Source organism: Meles meles, chromosome 1 (assembly GCF_922984935.1).
Source record: "Meles meles chromosome 1, mMelMel3.1 paternal haplotype, whole genome shotgun sequence".
Lineage (NCBI taxonomy): Eukaryota > Metazoa > Chordata > Mammalia > Carnivora > Mustelidae > Meles > Meles meles.
In genome coordinates this window covers 191,875,021-191,894,999 of record NC_060066.1, presented here as the reverse complement: position 1 = coordinate 191,894,999, position 19,979 = coordinate 191,875,021, and the positions used below count along the sequence as shown (strand labels likewise).

The following is a 19,979-nucleotide window of genomic DNA, read 5'->3' as shown; positions in this document are numbered from 1 at the left end:
AATAAAAACATACCCAGAAATACCAGGGATGAAAGAACTAGCAGACAAGGATATTAAAATACCTTTAACAAATACACTTCACATGTTCAAGAAGTAAAGGAAAATCAGGACAGGAGAAAGAAGACTTTTTTTAAAAAGATGTTTAAACATCTAGAGACTAAAATATAATATCTGAAATTAAAAATATGCTGAGTTAGATTAAAAATAGAGGAACTTCAGAAGAAAAGATCGGTGAACTTGAAGACACAGCCTTAGAAACTATCCAAAATGAAGCACAGAGAAATAAAGACAGAAAAAAAAAATGAGCAGAGAATCAGTGAGCAACAGTGGGACAATATCAGGCAATCTAAGATTCATGAATTTAGAGTTCCAAAAGGAAAAGAGATCTGGGGAGGAAGGGGACAGGAAAAAACCTTTGAGGAAATAAAGGCTTAAAATTTTCCAAATTTGATAAAAACTATAAACCCACAGATCTGAGTGCAAATCCACATAGAATAAATAGAAAGACAATGATTCCAAGAAATATCATGATCAAATTGCTTAAGTGATAGAATCTTAAAAGCAGCCAGAGGGAAAAAAGACCATTACAGAGGAACAAAGATAAGAATTACAGTAAAGGGAGCCGAGGTGGCTCAGTCTGTTAAGCATCTGCCTTCTGCTCAGGACATGACCCCAGGGTACTAGGACTGAGTCCTGCATTGGGCTCCTTGCTTAGTGGGGAGCCTGCTTCTCCCTCTGCCTGCCACTCCGCCTACTTGTACACACTCTCTCTCTGAAAAATACATTAAATCTTAAAAAAAAAAAAAAAAAGAATTACAGCAAATTTCTTATCATAAACTATTCAAGCCAGTGACCAATGGCTAGACATTTTTAAAGTACTAGAAGAAAAAAGCCTGTCAACCTAGAATTCTTTACTCAGCAAAAAGGTCTCTCAAATTAGGATAAAGTAAAGCCTTTCAAACAGAAAAACACTTAAAGAATTAATTCCAGCATCCCTATAGTACCAAAAAAGTTAAAGGAAGTTCTTTGGGCTAAAAGAAAATGATAAAAGATGGAAACACAAAGGAATAAAGAGGTCTCCAACAGTAAATAAACAGTAAATAAGTGGGTAAAACAGTAAATAAGTGGGTAAACATAAAAGTCATGTTTTCTCATTTTTCAATATGTTTAAAAAGATAACTATCTAAATAAAAAACAATAACAGTAAATAAAATATGATAATAGTACAAGGAACAGGAGGGGAGAAATGGAAGTATGTACTTTCAAAGTTCTTACTATACATGAAGTGATATAATATTATTTGAAGATAAATGAGGGTAAGTTAAAGATGTTTATTATAACCATGAAAGCAATTACAAAAAAGGATAGAATGGGGCTGCCTTGGTGCCTCTGTTGGTTAGGCATCTGCCTTCAGCTTAGGTCAGATCCCAGGGTTCTGGGATGGAGCCCCAGATCAGGTTCCCTGCTCAGCAGGGAGTCTGCTTTTTCCTCTGCCCCTCCCCCTGTTTGTGGTCTCTCTCTCAAATAAATAAAATCTTAAAAAAAAAAAGGATAGAACAAAGATAAAAAGGAAGTAAGCCAATAATGAAGATAAAGTCATAAATAAGAAATTTGAATAATCTAAAATTCGGCGAAAAAAAGAAAAAAATCAGGACAAATAGAAAACAAATAGAATTGATCAGCTTTTTATATCCAACCTTACCAATAATTATAATAAATGTTAATTGTAAATGTCTCAATTAAAAGGCAGAAATTTTCACACTGGATTAAAAAGCAAGACCCAATTAAATGCATTGTATAAGAAACTCACTTTAAAAATAAAGACATACATAGGTTAAAAGCAAAGGTTGGAAAAGATATACCATGCAAACAATAACCATAAGAAAGCTATAATGACCATATCAACATTGGGTAGTCTTCAGAACAAGGAATACTATCAGGGAAAAAGAAAATCATTTCATAGTAATAAAGGGGTCAATTCATCAAGAGGATATACAATCCTACATGTGTATGCACCTAGCATCAGAGTTTCAAAACACATAAAGCAAAACTGATAGAACCAAAAATTGATAAAACGAGTAGACAGAAAAATTAATAAAGATGTAAAAGACTTGAACAACACTACCCATCTGATATTATTATCTCTATACCACTCTACCCAGTAACAACAGAACATATGTTTTGGATCATAAAATAAGTCTTAATAAATTTAAAAGATTTAAATTCATGCAAACTATATATTTTCTGAGTGTAAGAAAATTATACTTATAACAAAAAGCTATTAGGAAAATCCTAAGTATGTGGAAAGAAAACAGTATACTTCAAAATAGCTCATAGATCAAAGAAGAAGTCACAAGGGAAAGTAGAAAATATTTTGAACTAAATGAAAACAAAAATGTTACTTATCAAAATTTATGGGATATAGCTAAAGCCATACTTAGAGGAAAATTTATAGCATTAAACCACCTATATTAGAGAAGAAGACAGATCTCAAATCATTAGACTCAGCATCTACCTTAAGAAGCTAGAAAAAGAAGAGCAAGTGAAATGTAACAAAAGGAAGGAAATAATGAAGATGAGAATGGAAATCAATAAAATAAAATGCAGAAAAAGTATAGAGAAAAATCAATGAAATAAAAAGCTGGTTCTTTGAAAAAAATCAGTAAAACTGATGAAATTGTCAATAATAAGAATGAAAGATCCTACAGACATTAAAAGGATCCTATGGCCAATAAAGTAAACAACTTAGATGAAATGGACAAATCCCTGGAAAGACTCAAGCTATCAGAGCTCACTCAAGAAGAAATAATTTGAATAGCCCTTTATCTATTAAAGAATGTGAGCTCTTGGCATAAAAGCTTTCCATAGAGAAAACACCAGACCCAGATGATTTTAGTGGTGAACTCTACTAAAGATTCAAAAAAAGAAATAAAACCAATGGTCTATAAACTCTTTCAGAAAATAGAAAAAGGAAATTCTTACCTATCCATTTTATGAGGCCAGATTTACTATACCAAAACCACACAAGCCTATTATAAGAAGAAAAAGAAAACACAGAGAAAAGACATTAAAGATAAAGAACAACACATAGAGGAAGACAAATTCAGTGAACACAGCAGAAAACATGGAGAGTGAAAGTGGCCAGAGGACTGACACTGACACTGACTGTACCTCTCCAGTGCAAACCCCTGTATAGTGTTTCATAGCATGAACTTGGAGCCAGACTCCCTGGGTTCAGGTCCTAGCCCCACGACTTACTAAGTACATTACTAATTTTGGACCAAGTCATCTAATTTCTCTGTACTTCAATGTCCCCGTTTTTAAGTGGAGATAGTAATAGAATTCCCCTCATATGGTTGTTATGAAAATTGAATAAATAAATAAATTTCAAATGCTTCTAATAGTACCTGGCACATACTGAACACTACACAAGTGTGTGCTGAAATTACTATTATTATTCATATTATATTAGTTGGTTGTCACCTTTATTAGGTCACGATATGTGTCCTCAAAATGAACGAAGCAGCACAAGAAGCGACTATTCCCATGGAGTTAGTTCCCTGTGGCTGGCATAACAAATCACTTCCTGGCTTTAAACCACAGAAACATATTCTCTCACGGGTCTGGAGGCTGGGATTTCAATACCAGTTTCACTGGGCTGAAATCAAGGGGCTAGCAAGGCTGCATTCTCTCTGGAGATCCTTGGGGAGAATCCACTCCTGGTCTCTTCCGAGTTCTGTCGGCTGCCAACGTTCCTTGGCTCACGGCTGCACCCCTCTAATCTCTGCTTCTGTGTTTACATTGCTTCCTCATCTCTGTGTGTCAAATCTCTCTCTGTCTCTTAGAATGACATTTGTGGTTGGATTTAGGGCCTATCCAGAAATCCAGGATAATCTCCACCAGTCAAGATCCTTAATTTAATCACATCTGCAAAGACTCCTTTTCTTTATAATGTAACATTTATAAGTTTCAGGTACTAGAACCAAATTATCTTTGGATAGCCATTATTCAACCTATCTGGGTTGAATGGGGTAGACGGATCTTGTGTAGAAATTACAACATATATAACATTTTTTTTTTAAGTACACTTAGCTCTCTCTACAACAAACCTGTTAGAATATGCAACCATTTGCCAAGGCACAACCTTTTCACCTGCTGGGTCCCCAAACTGTGAGCATCACATCCATAATGAACTACAGCATCTCTAAGCGCTAACATACAAACTCAAATCTGTAAAATTAAGACAAACATCATAAACTTTGGGGCAGGGGAGCTATTAGAAACTTACTGTGCCTTCCTAAGATCCAAATAAAATAGCTTATTAACATGGCTAGTAAGAACCAAGAACAAGATTTGACAATGGCACTTGTCACTAAAGGTTAAAAACAATGGGCTCACTCTTGATGACCACAGGTACCTCCACCCAGACCCTATATATTTACCCCATGCTCCACAGTAGTGAAGAAAATTCACTTCTAGAATCAAGCCTGAGTTCGAGAGCTGACGCTATTATTTGTTAATGATGTGACCTTGGACAAATCATTTTGAGCCTGTTTCTTCAACTATAAAAGAGGAGTAATAAGATCTTATGCCGCAGAGTTGCTGTGAGTTTAAGTAAGAATTCACGTATAACACTAGCATGGCAATTAGCATGTAGAGTAACTGCTCGGCAAATCGTTATCACAATTTATCGTTATGTACTAAACACTACTATTTCTTACAAAACATCATCTGCTATTCCATCGCAGTAGAAATATTCTCTCATCTTCAATTTCCTTCCAATTTCAAATTATTTTCAGAGTGGGAGGAGTCTTTCCTTTGGGGACTGTGATCTCATGGGTGAAAGATGTTACAACCACACAGAAAAAGCCCGGAAAATAACGCAGTCTGCAATTCTGGTATCCATATTCTCAGGGTAAGAAGAAAAGAACGACAAAAAGAGTAAGGACAGGAAGGAAGCCCTGAAGGGCTCAACATATGACTAAGTGTACTAGAATGCCTGATGTTTGGGGAAATGAGACAAGACGACAAATTTAAATAACAAAAGTCTAAAAAGGGGATGTAGTTGATTCACTCTGCACAGGAATTCACTAAATGATGAGAACTCTGGACTTAGGAGAGGAAGGTTAAAAGGAGTGAGTTATGATGGGGACAGGGACATCATGACAAGCACAGCCAAGGCCAACACAACCCAGCTCATCTTCACACACACAACAGCAGCCCTGGGACCGAGGTGAAGTGGAAGGTGGACAGGAGAGCCGAAAAACTCAAGCAAGCTTTTGTTTAGGACAAATATGACCCTGCCAGCAACTCCAAGGCACGAGTAGCGTGTGGCCTGGACCTGGCATGTCATCGGTCAGTCTGGGCTGGGAGAACAAGGGCACACTCTCAATAGTGAAAATACTGGCAGAAGATGAGAAGTTGAGCTACAGGCTTCCTTCTGACCATGTTGACTGTGTGTCCAGTCTCACTCCCATCCAAACCACTCTCCGACAGCAGCTCCGAGCCTGTCACTGCTTCAACACTTCTCCGGGGCCTCCAACAATAGGTCCAGATTCCTTAGCTTGGCCAGCCAAGCCTTTTGTGTTTGCTCCTGGCCTTGTTTCTGCTGCTACCCTCCTCGTATGCTCTGCTCCGGTCATATTAGATAATTTGCAACTCCTGGTGTATACTTGCTCGCACGCACGGACACCCTGCCTTGGCACAGACTGCTCCTTCTGTCTGAGCCGCTCTCCGCCTGAGGACTCCCTTTCCTCCTGTCATTATCTCAATTGTCACTTTCTTCAGAAGGTGACTTTTCTAAGCAGAATTACGTGCTCCCTTCTCTAAGCTTTCAAAACACTTTGTCCATACTCCTATTAATGGCAGTGAGTATGAAACCATAATTAACGTATCCATGTCTGTCTTCCTTTATAAACCTCCGGGGTGCCAGGATTGGAGCCTAGTCATCTTTGCATCCCTAGCTACTAGCATGGGGGTGCAGAGCTTTAAAGATGTTGAATAAATGAACAGATTTGGAAAGACCAAAATAGACGTAGAGCTGGGGCGCCTGGGTGGCTCAGTGGGTTAAAGCCTCTGCTTTCAGCTCAGGTCATGATCTCAGGGTTTTGGGATTGAGCCCCGCATAGGGGTCTCTGCTCTGCGGACAGCCTGCTTCCTCCTCTCTCTCTCTGCCGGCCTCTCTGCCTCCTTGTGATCTCTGTCTGTCAAATAAATAAATAAAATCTTTAAAAAAAAATAGACGTAGAGCTTAAATCTTTGAGTGACCAAGACACTAAGACAGGTAGGGCTGGGAGAGAGTCCGTCCCTATAATCAGAAGTTCCCATTGTGGATGGCAGCTACAAGACTTCCTCCAACTGTTCAGTTATCATGATCAGAGAGAATTTAGGGCTCAACATACAACAGGCCCACCCCAGTAGGACGTACCCTGTCTTATCTGATTCCCAACCATTTCTCACACTGATTTTGCCTTTGAGAAGACAACTGCATTTTCCTGCGCTTTAGTGTCGCCATCTTTTGTGAAGTAACCCCTATTTCAAATGCTCCAAAAGCCAAGTTCTTCTCTCCTACTCAAATTCTCATTTTCTCTCTCTTACAAAGTAGAATGGAAAACTTGAGGGCTAAATTAAGGATGCAAATAATCTGAGCCCAAATTTAGCATGCAACTTGAGGGAAATTATATCTCCGTACATCTCAACCAGCTCTTCCTTCAAATGGAATCAACCCTACTATCAAGGAGGACACAGGAAATAATAAAAGGTACAGCTTACATGCTGCGTACTATGCAGCTCACATGTATTAACCTGTTTAATTCTATACCTCTTCGAGGTAGGTGCTATTTTTATCCCCACTGTGCACAAGGAGACTCAAAGGAGGCTGTAAAGCTCAGTTAGTGAGTGGTAGGGGCGGGACTGGAACCGGAATGGTCTGGGTCTAGTGGCCATGCTGTTAACCATTACCTTCTACTGCCTTCTCTGCAGGTCACTGAAAGGCACCATACGCAGTACAAAAACTCCAGCACATTAAGGCATAAGGGCAAACACTGAATGACAGGCCTCGGGTAGGCGACAGTGTTATCCATTTCAATCTAAAATGCATTTTACAGCCAAGATTTTAGATCTCAAACCACCCATTGTTTATAGCTAAAATACTAAGGGTCTCTTGTGATTTTAGCTATCTAGGAGATAGATTCGTCCTTTACTGGTACTACACTTACCATTCAGATGACACTGTCACTAGATGAATAGTGACCTTGGGGTGTTACTTTATGGATCAATGGGTTAGGTATTTCTCAAGAGCGGTGACCTGAGAATAGAAATATGGCAGAAAATGCCCTTGTGTTCATGCTTTTTCTACAGAAACAGAATTTTATTTTTTTAAAGAAGCATTAAATACTTAGGTCCATATTACCCTTAACTCAAAAATTTAATTTTTGCTAGGTGTGATATAGTACCTTCAAACTGTTATCTCGTATAATCATATTCCCTTTGGGCAATGGGCCATTTAGAACGTGTTGAATGAACGAATACCATTTCAGAGATGAATTCAGAACTCTGCATTTCCAGATGTTTCCTCAGAAGTAACAGGTGCCTTATAATAGTCATATTTGTTTGGAGAACTCTACTATTCAGTGCTGCCTGAAGAGGGAGAACTTACTCCTTTAGAAAAGCTGAAAGCCACCCTTATCTGTACCCACGGTTTCTACATTGTTTTCTTCCCCCATCATCGAGAGAACAGAGAAAGATCAGGTTACATTGCTTTCTTGGGCCTGCATAAATTCCTGTGAGGTTCTCTCTTCTGTCAGGAAAAGTTTCCCTGGCAACCATATTTACACACTCACTTAATTCCCCCCCTCCTTTGATTTGCTGGTTGGTATAAAAATTAATTTGCATTGAATTGCTTAAGCTTACAAGTTAATCATTTTAACAGACCCACAAAATTTTAGAACTTGGTTTCTGGCCAAAATTTGTTTCTTAAGAGGCCTGTCTCCTTTCTTTTGAAATCTGAATGTAATTCTCTTCAGTTCAGTATTTTTCAACACCTATAGTTTCTGGCTATAGGTAGAGAAAAGAATATTGTCCTGAAGGCATCTGGCCAATAGTATTAGTTAGGAAGATCGAGAGAGGAAGAGGTGCCTCTGAATTAATTCAGAGTAAGCAAGGAGTCAAATTCCCAAAGATCAGCTATGATAAAGAGATGGAAGAGAAGAGTCAAGGACCAAGACAAAATGCTTGGGCCACATGAAATGACGAACACCTAAGATTCTGGGTGATCAGAGTTCAGGACCCAGATAACAGGAATGGAACATGAGTATCAAGTATGGAGTGTCATTAATTCATCTACCATGTATTTATTAAGCATCTAAATAGTACTCGATGCTGCGAATACAGCAGTGTAGAAGACAGACCCAGGTCATGCCTTCATAAGGTTTGTAGTCAAATATTTAAATAGTGAACCAATGTTGGCTTTGTTATTGAACCAAGTATCTTTGGGCTCGGGGCTCATTATACTACAAGGGCCAGAACTGGTTTCAGAGTATGGATGGAAAAGGGACTTAACCGACAGAAACAAGGTCAAGAAGCCCTTCCTGGAACAGATGAGTTGGCATGTCAACAAGTTTTTGATATGTACAATGGTTTCTTCACATCTTCAACAACAATGATACTTAAGCCTCTAGACAGGGAAATGAAGAAAGGTACCTTTATCACAGGGCACAAGGCTAGATACTTTGCAGTATATATGTTTTCTAGAATGAAAAGTATATAAAGGTACAAGCTATTCTTAAGCACACTCAACAACTATTTATTGAGCATCTGCTATGTTCAAGGACTGGTTTTCAGAAGCTACGGATATGAAAAAGACATAGTTCCTAGCAATTACAACAGTGTGGTAAGTGCTAAAATGAGATGTTAAAGTACAAAGGAAGGCCAGAGAGGAAGGACATTAATACATTTAAAGCAAGTGGGGAAATGCTTCTGAGATGCAATGCTTGAATTGAATCTCGGTAGACAGAGAAGTTTGTTGTCTTCAGCTGATAGACTGGGTGGTAATTTGTTACACAGCAATAGATGACTACCACAGGGCCTTATGGTGACCATATGCCACTAACACAAATATGAAGAACATATGGCCATCAAAACTTTGTTTTGTGACATACACCATAGGTTATACTCTAAATCTCTTTACAGATTCACTCTTATATATCCTAAGGCTCACCTGGTCCCTATTGGGAGTAGAAAGTGTGAATAAGCACTCTGGGAATGGGAAGAAGCAATGTGGTCTCAGTCTTGTCCGATACCCCCCGAAGAAGAACCCAAGTTGGCTGGTGTTCAGGCCTGGTCAAGTGGTCGGCCCGTACCTAGCGCAGTAAGAGCTTGGTCAGTACTAGCCAAATAATCACTCAGAGGGACCAGGAGCAGGAGGACCAAGAGAATGAGTGAAAGCTGTTTTTGAGGGAGTGGTAATCAGGAGAACTAGAAAACTTCATTTGTTGTCCCTGTCAAGTAATGACTAAAGCCAAAAATAAGCAATAATATCAAAGATTAAGTTTTCCTTCTTCAGATGGGTAGATAAAAGAACAGAGCAGGCAACAAAGACAAGGGTGGGACATGAGCATCCAAGATAAATGTGGTAAATGGGCCACATGGTTCAAAGCTTTGGGGTAGTCCCTGGTATGGGGGTGACGGGGTAGCATCAGCCTGACTGAAAAGGCATCAGATCAGGGCAGACAAGTTGTATTACATTTGCTCAATCCCAATTTCTGTTTTAGTAGGTTAAAAAAAGTTTGCCATAGCTTCCTACAAGCAAATGGGAATATTTGACTATTAAAGGAATAGAAATGAACTCATTTCTTATTTAAGTTGGGAGTAACAACAGTATCAGGACTGTAACTCTACCTGATAATATTCTCAAGACTGTGATGTTTGAGTTTCCAGGAGCCATTCCAGGTAACAATTCCTTGCCTCTTTATTCTCTTCTCCTCATACTATCTAGTTGAACCTCAAAATATTCCCCATTTGCCCTTAATATCAGGAGTCCAAGAGGAGAAGACCACAGGAAAATGGGATCGTGCACCATGACACAACAAGGACCTGGACACACTACAAAACTAAAACAAGGGATCCAGCACAACGTGCTTTTCCGGCTTCAGGAGGTATTATTGATACCTTCAGGCGGAACTTATTCAATGTGTGGGATCCAGTGCAAAATGAAAAAGCAGGATGGTTGCCAAAAAAATTAAGAATTTCAAGAGAGCAACAATGGAGCATTAAACCAAGTGAGGAGCTCTTCTAAGCACAGGGCCCTGGGAGGTTGCATAGGTTGCGCACCTGCAAAGCTGGTCTTGCCTTCAGGGACAGTGTAGCGTGGTCCTTTAGAGTCTGAGTTGGGTCCAAATCCCATCTTTGCCACCCATTACTTTTGTGATCTTAGGGGATCTATTTAGCCTCTCCATACTTCCAAGAGGTTGTGTGGTTGTAATCCAGTATTGTGAGAATTAAGCGGGATAATGAATAGAATGTATACAAAGTGTTTAGCACATAGTAAACACTCAACAAGTGGTAGCTGAACTATTATCATTCAGTGAAATATGCAGGTAATTATCAAAGCAGTACATTTAAGAAATGAATTGCTGAACTGCTATTAAGGATATGAAAGCATGAGATTGGAATTTTAGGGCAACTAAAATAATGAGGCAGACAAGGAAGATCGAATCTTCTGCTTGGCTCTTCTGCCTTCTCTAACTACTCTCCTACTTCTCTCTTCCCATTTAGTGCAAAGTATACAAAGGGTGATGTACATGCTGCCTCCACTTTGAATCTACATCTCATGCCACAGTCCTCTTATTCTGGCATTTAATATCCCCCTGCCCCCCTCCCCGAACTGAAGCTATTATTCTCAAAAAGTTACTAATAACCCTGTTTACCAAATAAAATGGGCATATCCCACTTTCTCTTTACAATTTCATACTGCTGAGCAATTCCTCCAGCTTGAAACCCTCTCTTCTCCTTCCTTTTGTTGGCATTGCACCCTCATGGCTGGCAGCGCATCTGGCCAGCCTTGCATCTATCTGGTACATGAATGGTCCCAAAGAGAATGCATTTGTTGGAGGAAAAGACTAGATGGTTCTTTGGCTTCTCTGATATTCCTTCTTTTCCCCTACACTGACCCACTTTCTTCTTCCTACCTCCCTAAATGTGGGCTTTTTCAAGCTTTGGTCCTTGGTCCTCTATGCTTCTGTTCATATGCTGCTACCTCTAGTTGACTAAGCTATCACACAGCTTTAGTGATCACCCTCTCTACATCAGACTCCTTCACTTCTCTTTTTTGAGCTCTAGCCCCCCACTTCCAAGTACTTATGGTCCATGTCCCCTTATAAGTTCCAGCGTCACCTCAAGATCTAGCACTTAGCCTTTCCTCTTCTGCCCAGACTAGCTTTCCTCTTCGTCTTATCTCTATGCATCTTGTCACCCATGTTCAAGGCTATATTTGATTCTTCCTTATTTCTTGTCCTCCATATCCAGTCATGAACTCCTGTCATGTTTCCTTTGTGATACTTATTGAACCCATCTTTTATTTTCATTGCCATCACCCTAATTCAATTCCTTACCCCCTCACATCTAGACTGTGTCCATTACTTAATGGACTGGCTGGTTGTGCAGGTCTCCTTCTATCCCCACTAAAGTTTATTCTCCACACTGTTGTTGAGAATCTTCTTAAAAATCCTTTCACGACCCCGCATTTCCCTAACCAGTCATCTTCACTTTCCATCATAGGAGATAGAGTTCTAATTCCTTAGTTCAGCCTTCAAAGCCTGTTAAAATCAGGCTTCAACCACCCCTTCCTGTCTTAAAACTTCTCTGCTTAAACCTTCTGACCTTGCCGGGTTGGTCCCTGAAAACTTTCTTCCATAGCCCAGTCCTGTGTTTTATAAACATGATTATTCCGATCTGGAAATTCCTTCCTCTGTCCTTCTACCTCTATAACAAAATTCACCATGCCTCTGAAAAAAGCCTTCCTTTCTAATCAGAGTCCATAATGACCTTTCTCTTTTTCCGACTCCTGGAAGACCACACATTGCAGTGCTTTTGAAAACTTACTGAATGGCTGCTTTACATTTCATCCTCACAACTCCATGAGGTAGGGGGCATTGTTACAGAGAAATAAAGTCAACTAATAAAGAAATAAACTAATCAAATCAACTAATAAAGAAATAAAGTCAACTAACGTGTCCAAGTTATATAGCAAGGAACCCGTAGAGCTGGCATCCAAATCTCTGCTTAGCTGAGAATAACCCCCAGACTACACCACCTCTCTCATTTTCCTGTCTCAGTATCTGTACACAAGCAGGTGCTCAGTAAACACGGTGATTGAGAAAATTGCTTAAATGGCACCTACGACTCTCTAGCACTTACAGAATTGTCAATCCTAGCAATGTATATTAGGCACATCACCTTCTTCACGTTGCTTGATCTGTAATATAGTTCAAGACAGGGGACTTGCCAAAACTAAACCACTATCCATTCTAAAAATAAATATTGGTTTAAGCAAAGCTAAAAGGCCTTTATCTGATGTAAGTATGAGGTGAGTTTTGGGGATGTCCTCTGTACCACCTCTAGGCCCACCCTTGCTGTTTCCAAACGATTAGGAAGTGAACACAGACTGGCTAGTTGATGGCTTATGAGGTCAAATGGACTATTTCAGAGTTCTGAAGGTGGATGCTAAGGCAGCAGAATAGGATTTCTCTGCTTTGGTAGCTAAGCCCTTGGTAAAAGAATCTCAATAAAAGTGCATCATGGGTGGAAAATGGGATCAAAAGAGGGTAAGAGTAAGGAGGGAGGCAGAACAGAAAGAAGGAAATGCTAGAAATATTCTAACGAGGAGATGGCGCTGTCCTTTTCTGAATAGTTTGTTGAAGCTGTCAGATCCAACCCTGTCCTCTATGGCAAGTACCACGTAACAGTGGGCTCTGTCGCTTCTGCATGATTCATGGCTCAGTCTTGAACTGCTTGTTCTGACCCGTATCATAGGCCAGATCCTGTCTTGCTCCAGATCCTCCAGGCTTCTGACCTTATTACTCTCTTCCTCAGGTCTCGGAAACCCGACCTCACAGATCTGACATTCAGCATTGCGTCCCCGGTTATGCCCTGTATTTTCCTCTTGTTGTATGGTATAGATCTGTCCTCTCAGGATTATGCCTCTATTATCACACATTGTACCCAGTGTCCAGACCTTCTACCTTGGAGCTACTGCAAAGTATCCCTTTCCCATCTCTGCTCTTTGAATGCTTACTTGGAAAGATACGAGTGGCAAAGACCAGGGGTGAGCCTCCAAAAAACTGATGGGGGGAAAATGTGGGGAAGAAGAACCGTAAGAAGGAAAATATGACTAGAAATTGTAGTGGCAATTAGAAATTCTACATTACTTTTGGAAAGTTACTTTATCAAGGAAGGAAAAAGGCCAAGGCTACAATATAAAGCCATTGCCTAGAGATACCATACTCTTCAAGTGTCTATATTCACTCTCTCCTCTGCTTTGGCTGCCCTTCCTGTCCTTCCCAATCTTCTCTGTGAGACAACTCCTATTCATCCTTCAAGATCTTGCTTAAACACATTCTTTTCTGGAAAGCTTTCTCTGACCCTCTCAGGCAGCTAATTGTTCCCTCCTTTGTGTTTCCACAGCTCTTTCTATACACATCTATTATGCTATCACTTTTACTGGCAATTTTATTTGTCTCTCCCACTACTTCTCTGAGGACAAGGACTAATTATTTTATTCATCTCTGCATCCCCAAGACATAGCACAAGACACAGCAGAGTGCCTGGCATATACGGAGTGTTTGTTGTTGTGTGATAAAAGACATCAAGAGCAGTAAGAAGTATAATTTGCACTTCACTTGCAAACATCACATTGGTTGCTGGTACTTTTCATGTGTAGCCACGTTTTCCCTTGATTTGGGAGAAACGACTTTAGACTCATAAAGGAAATTCTATTGCTATCACTGGCACATTAGCCAGTCTTTCATCCCCATTGATGATAGCAACATCCCCCCCACCAAACCCTCCACCACCACCACCACCACACACACACACACACACACACACACACACACTCACATACTTCCAAGAAGCTCCCAGGGCAAGCTTAACATTAGTGGCACATGGCCCATCCTACCATCTCTGTTGTAGTGAAAGCTAAATTACACCGTGAGATTAAAGCTGCCACCGATCTTAGTGAACTGGTGGTGGTTGGGGGAGGGGGCGATAATCCAAAGAACACACTGTTAGCCCACCTAGCAGAAGGGCCAGGAAGGAAGATGAATTTAAACCTTGCCTTATAAGAAATTTGTTAGAAACTCACGCAAAACAGCCGCTTCCTCTGGACATGACAGACCCGCTCCAGGTGTCCGGCGGTGACCTTTGCCCATGAGTGTCAGGTCATCACCCAGCACAGAACACAAGGAGCCAGAGCCTTCCCCGGGCATCCCTCCTTCTCAAACCTGGCAAATCTTGGGGCCTGGTTTTCCTTTAGGGGATTGTCTTCTCCTCCCAGCACCGGCAATCCCCAGTTCCCTCTGCCGGTGCCCCCCTAAGCACCAATCTCGCCTTCGTCGCACGGCGGGGGCCCAGCTAGGTCAAAAGTGCTGGCGGCCGGGCTGTCAGGCCCTGCTGAGTTGGGGGACGCTGAGGTCAGGCCCGACCCCCGGGTCTCCTCGTACTCTGCGGGACGAGCCGAGCGGACGCAGGCCGCGCCAGGCCACGGGCTGCCGAGGCGCGGGCCTCTGCGCGAAGGGACTCGGCCCCCGAGAAGCCGCGCGAGCGCCGATGCTCCGGCCAGTCCCCCTCTGCCTGCCGCAAGTCCCGGCACCCTGCGCGTCGCGGCCGGTCGCTCCGCGGGCCCGACTGCTGGGTGCCGGCGCGGGCCTCGCGCCGCGGATCCCGGGTCAGGCCGCCCGCCGCCTGCCCGCCCGTGCCCACGGCAGTGCCCCGCCCCGCGCGGCCGGGCCCGGTCGCCGCGCCCCGGCCCGGCCGTGACAGCTGGGTGCCCAAAGGGTTAAGCCGGCAGCGCAGCGGCCCGAGTGCCCCGCGCGCTGCCGGTCCGCCGCGAGCCGGCCCCAGCGCGCACGCGCCCGCCCGTTACCTGCGGTCGCGTTCGCGCTCCTCCTCCACCTGGCCGCTCTCTCCCGGGGGCCGCCCCTCAGCCCGCCCCCTCGGCTCGGCGCCGCGCACCCTGCTGGCTACTCGGACACAGCCCGGGGAGGAGGGGCGTGGGGGCGATTACCATATATTAGCATACCAGCGCGCATCACGTGGCCTCTCCAGCCAATGGTCACTCTGGAAAGGCGGGGATTGGGTTGAACACGCCTAGGTGCTGCTCCGGGCCTGAACCGGTGGCCATGGCAACGGCTGGGAGGGCGGGGGGAAGTGGGGAGGCACTGGAGCCCAGTGGCCCCCCGGGAGCATCTCTTCTACCTGAATTCCGGGTGGAGACGCCGTGTACTTTTCCCACCGTGCGGAGGGAGAAGGGCTGAATCTGGCTCCCCTCAAAAGGATTCAGACTCAGCGAACAGTAAATGAGCGCTTACCACGTGCCTAACACTTTCCTGCAGAATGATTCTCGGGGTCACCTTGTGATGTCAGTACTGTTAACCCCACTTAATACAAGGGAAAGTGGAGGCTCAGAGAGATTAGGTCACTCACCCAAAGTCACACAGTCCCACCAAATGGCAAAAGTGGAGATCTGAGCCCATTTTTGTCTTCAGGCCCAGGACTCTCTTTGAGTTACTTTCTCCAGCAGGGGTCTCCCAATACCTCCTCAGAATTCCAGGTAAACCAGAGGGCTGAGAGATCCTCCTACAAACTGTACAGTGTGCTTCAGTGTTTCTTTACAATGACCTTTGAGGCCAGTAGGCCCATATTGCAGATGAGGAGAAACGAGGCTCAGAGAGGTAACGCGACATGCCTCCAGTCAAACAGCTCTTAAGAGCTAGTACTTAATTGTTATGATTTATACTCCATATATATATGTATATATACCAATAAACTTTTAAATTCAGCCTTCTCGATACAGAGGTATGGCTATGACCATTTTACAGATGAAAAAAACTGAGGCTTTAGGAAGTTAAACAAATGGCTCAGGGATACACAGCTAGTAAGTAACAGATTTAGGTTCCCTTCTAGGTTTATCTGATTCCAGAGCTAGTCTCATGAAGTCTCATTATACCAGGTTCATTTACTTTAGGCTTGGACTTGGGCTTCTGTAACAGAACTTTCCCGCCTCTCCTCTTAAAATGTGACCATGCTCTCTCTTAATCCAGCAAAACATTGCATGACAAGTGGTATGTGTTAAGGTCACAGAGGCTAAATATTAAAAGAGAATAGGGTCACCTCCGTAGGAGGGTAAGTAGTCTACAATTAACTGTTTCTTGATTTTTACCCCAAGGGATTTGATATTTGCCTAAAGACGAGTAGTTTAAAAGTGCAAACATCTGCATATGGACTTTCCTTCTACTCCTCTAAGTTAGCTCAGTGTCCTCTGATGACTGGAGAAGGGCCGTATGCCTCAAATCAAATATGCTAAACTTTATAGGCTTTTAAAGGGATTATCAAAGGTAATTTTGAATATATTGTACATTTCAACTTTATTGAGCTGATTTAAAATTTCCTCCTAAACTGTGACTGGTGTTCAAATGCACAATGGTGTAGGCAGACTTATTTGGAATAAAATCCTGACTTGGCTCCTCACTAATGTGTGACCTCAAGTAAGTGACTAACCTCTCTGTGCCTCGATTTCCTCATTTGTAAAGTAGGATAGGAATCGTGTGAGAATTAAATGAATTAACACATGAAAAGCATTTAGTACAAGTCCTGGCTCAGAGTAAAACTTCCATAATTGTTAGATGTTATTGCCCCAGGAGCTTTCCTAGGAACAGACAACCCACATGTACAGAATCTCTCAAGATTTCCTAGCTGGCTTTGGAATTTTGAAGCTGCTCCCCATCCCTCATGGCATATTAAACAGCTTGTTGTGCTGGTAAAGCCTTGTTATCTCTCCAATGACATTCCCTCTTCTTAGGATCATAAATAATTCCCAGACTCAAAGGAGCTGGTTTCTCCTGCACATCTCCTAGCACCAAATTACCAGAGTGGTTCCTTGTAGAAGGGGATCTTGACAAACAGTGAAGCCATAAGTCAGGCTCCTTGAAACACTTTTATGAGCGCCTTAATGAGGGAGATGAGCTGTCATCAGGAACTCTACCGTCCTTCCTGGCCACAGGAAATGAGTTCTTTGTGCTCAAAGGATTTCCAAAGCTGAGGAGCAAAGAGTTTTCAGGAAGTGGGGCAGGGATGAAAAGCTGTTGACTCAGAGAAACCCAGGGCTAAACAGCCCCCATCCTGCCATTCACCTTATAGGGTCAAATTACGCACAGTCTTATTGCAGCAATAGCACCAAAGGGTGGCTTGTGTGTGGGGTGTTAATTCCCCTTCTCCCCCCGCCCCCCCCCCCCGTGTACACACTTGGACAGCCAGCCCACCACTGCTCCAAAAGATAAGGCAGTATAGATCAGTGGTTAAGAGCATAGTCTCTTGGAGCTGAAGAAGGAAGTGTGAATCCTGCTTCCACTATCTTAGAAAAGTTGCTTAACCTCTTTGTCTCAATTTCCACATCTGCAAAATGGGAATAAAACAGTGCCCACCTTCTAGTCTCTTGTGAAGATAAGTAAGTTAGTAACATAAAGTGCTTAGCACACCTTATACTAAGCATTAGAGATGCATTTGCTAATTAAACAAAATAACAATGTAAGTCTAATACAAACAATGTACTTTCGAGGGCGTTACAGCCTTAGGCAAAGTGCTCTAGACCCTCTCCCTCTCGCTCAACCAGATGCTGCCCCACCCACCCCCATCCTGACTTGCAAATCAAGACTGCCCAGAAATAAGAAGAATATGTGCTTGGGAACTGTAGTTTGAATGCTGATTCTGCCACTTCCCTTGTTCTGTGAACTTGGCCAAGATTTGCATCCCTAAACCACAGTTATGTTATTTGTTTGCTTGTTTTTTTAAGATTTTATTTATTTGACAGAGAGAGAGAGAGAGAGAGAGAGAGAACACAAGGAGGGGGAGCAGCAGACAGAGGGAGAAGGAGAAACAGACTCTCATTCATCAGGGAGCCCGATGTGGGGTTCCATCCCAGGACCCTGGGATCATGACCTGAGCCAAAGGCAGACGCTTAACCAACTGAGCTGCCCAGGCACCCCCATAGTTACCTTATTTGTAAATTGAAACCTCTGAGTTGCTCTGAGCATTTAATCCAATAGTGTCAGGCAAGAGCTGATAGGCTCCTGCTTGATCATAATCACCTTGCCTTTTATTGATCTGTTTCTCGTGAACATCTTTGCTCTCCTATAGTGAAAATAACATTTATTGCGCACATACTCTGGCCTTGTGCTATATACATCATCTTATTTAATTCTTACAATGAGACAAAGACCCAGAGGGATTAAGTAACTTGGCCAAGATCACAATGGAAGGGCCACCTGGGTGGCTCAGTCCTTAATCGTCTGCCTTTGGCTCAGGTCATGATCCCAGGGTCCTGGGATTGTGGCAGGCATTGGGCTCCCCACTCAGCGGGAAGCCTGCCTCTCCCACTCCCCCTGTTTATGTTCCCTCTCTCGCTGTGTCTCTCTCTGTCAAATAAATAAATAAATAAAATATTTTTTAAAAACGAGAAGATCACAATGGAAGTCAGTTGAGGGGGGTGGGGCAGGAGTCAAGCAGGACTGTCTGATTCCCAAGTCCATGCTGGTAACCCACCATGCCCCAGGTCTCCGACTCCAGAGTGGCTCATTCAACTCAGAGAATGTGTGCTCTATTTCTGTAGCATTCCTCCCCCATCCACACAAGCACACTTTCCACCAGCACCTGCAGCACATAGCACCCTAAGTGCTCTGTGTATACTTACTGAGTGAGCGAAAGTAAGTGACTGTGACATTTAAGAGTGATGATAGTCCCCTTTTTGGGGTTGTCCCCAGTGGGGAAGAAAAGCAGCTGGCAACCCCCCACCTCCCCAGCATCCTCTTGCTGCTAATCTTGTGGAAGGCCTTCATCCTACCCCCATGGGGGAGTCAGGCTTCTCCGTTTCAGAAAACCACAATAAGCACAACGATGACTCATCTGCAGTGAACATTTGGAGAGCTGTCAGGGGCACTGGTGCTTTTTAGGGCTCTGGTAACATGCATCAGTGGGGTGATTTCCAAATAATGGCCTTGGAGCCATCTATGAGTTTCCCAGGACTGCCATAACGAAATGCCACACGCTAAGTGGCTTAAAACAACACAGACTTATTCTCTCACAATTCGGGAACCAGACATCCAAAATCAAGGTAGCCATAGGGTCAGTTTCTTCTTGAGGACTCAAAGGGAGAATGTCTACCACGCCTCTCTCTTGGCTCCCGGTGGCTGCTGGCAATCCTTGGCGTTCCTTGGCTTATAGATATATTACTCCCATCTCTGCCTCCGTCCTCGCATGACACTCTCCCTGTGTGTCTGTGTCCCAATTTCCCTCTTCTTGTAAGGACACCAGTTCTGTGGGGAGTAGGGCCCACCCTAACCCAGTGTAACCTCATCTTAATTTCATTACATCTACAGACCCTATTTCCAAATAAGGTCACATTCTCCAGTACCAGGGGTTAGGACTTGAATGTATCTTTTCACCTTTTCTGGGGGACAAAATTCAACCCACAACAAAGTGTGAAGAGAAGATGGAAAATGAAGGAAGAGGATGGAAAGAAAGACGAGGTTGTACAAAAAGAGCAGATCATACTCGCAGAATGGAGTGTGACCCAGGGTCCCTTAGAAATGGGACTAAACTTGTCCCTCTTGGCCAATTTCATTTTCATTCTTTCCTTTTTTTTTAAAGACTTTATTTTTAAGTGATCTCTGCACCCCATGTGGGGCTCGAACTCACAACCCTGAGATTAA

The 19,979-nt window shown here is 42.8% G+C and overlaps 1 protein-coding gene across 2 annotated transcripts in view; it reads right to left on the bottom strand.

The window, feature by feature from the left end:
• Window positions 1-15,223, bottom strand: part of PHC2 (polyhomeotic homolog 2) — a 115,051-nt gene extending 99,828 nt beyond the window's left edge. The window contains exon 1 of one of the 2 annotated variants that reach the window (XM_046013161.1): window positions 15,140-15,223. The gene's annotated coding sequence lies outside the window, so the exon portion shown is untranslated. Of the gene's footprint in view, window positions 1-14,359; window positions 14,476-15,139 lie in introns of those variants that run through there. The other variant, XM_046013153.1, reaches the window with a different exon arrangement.
• Window positions 15,224-19,979: the final 4,756 nt, after the last annotated feature.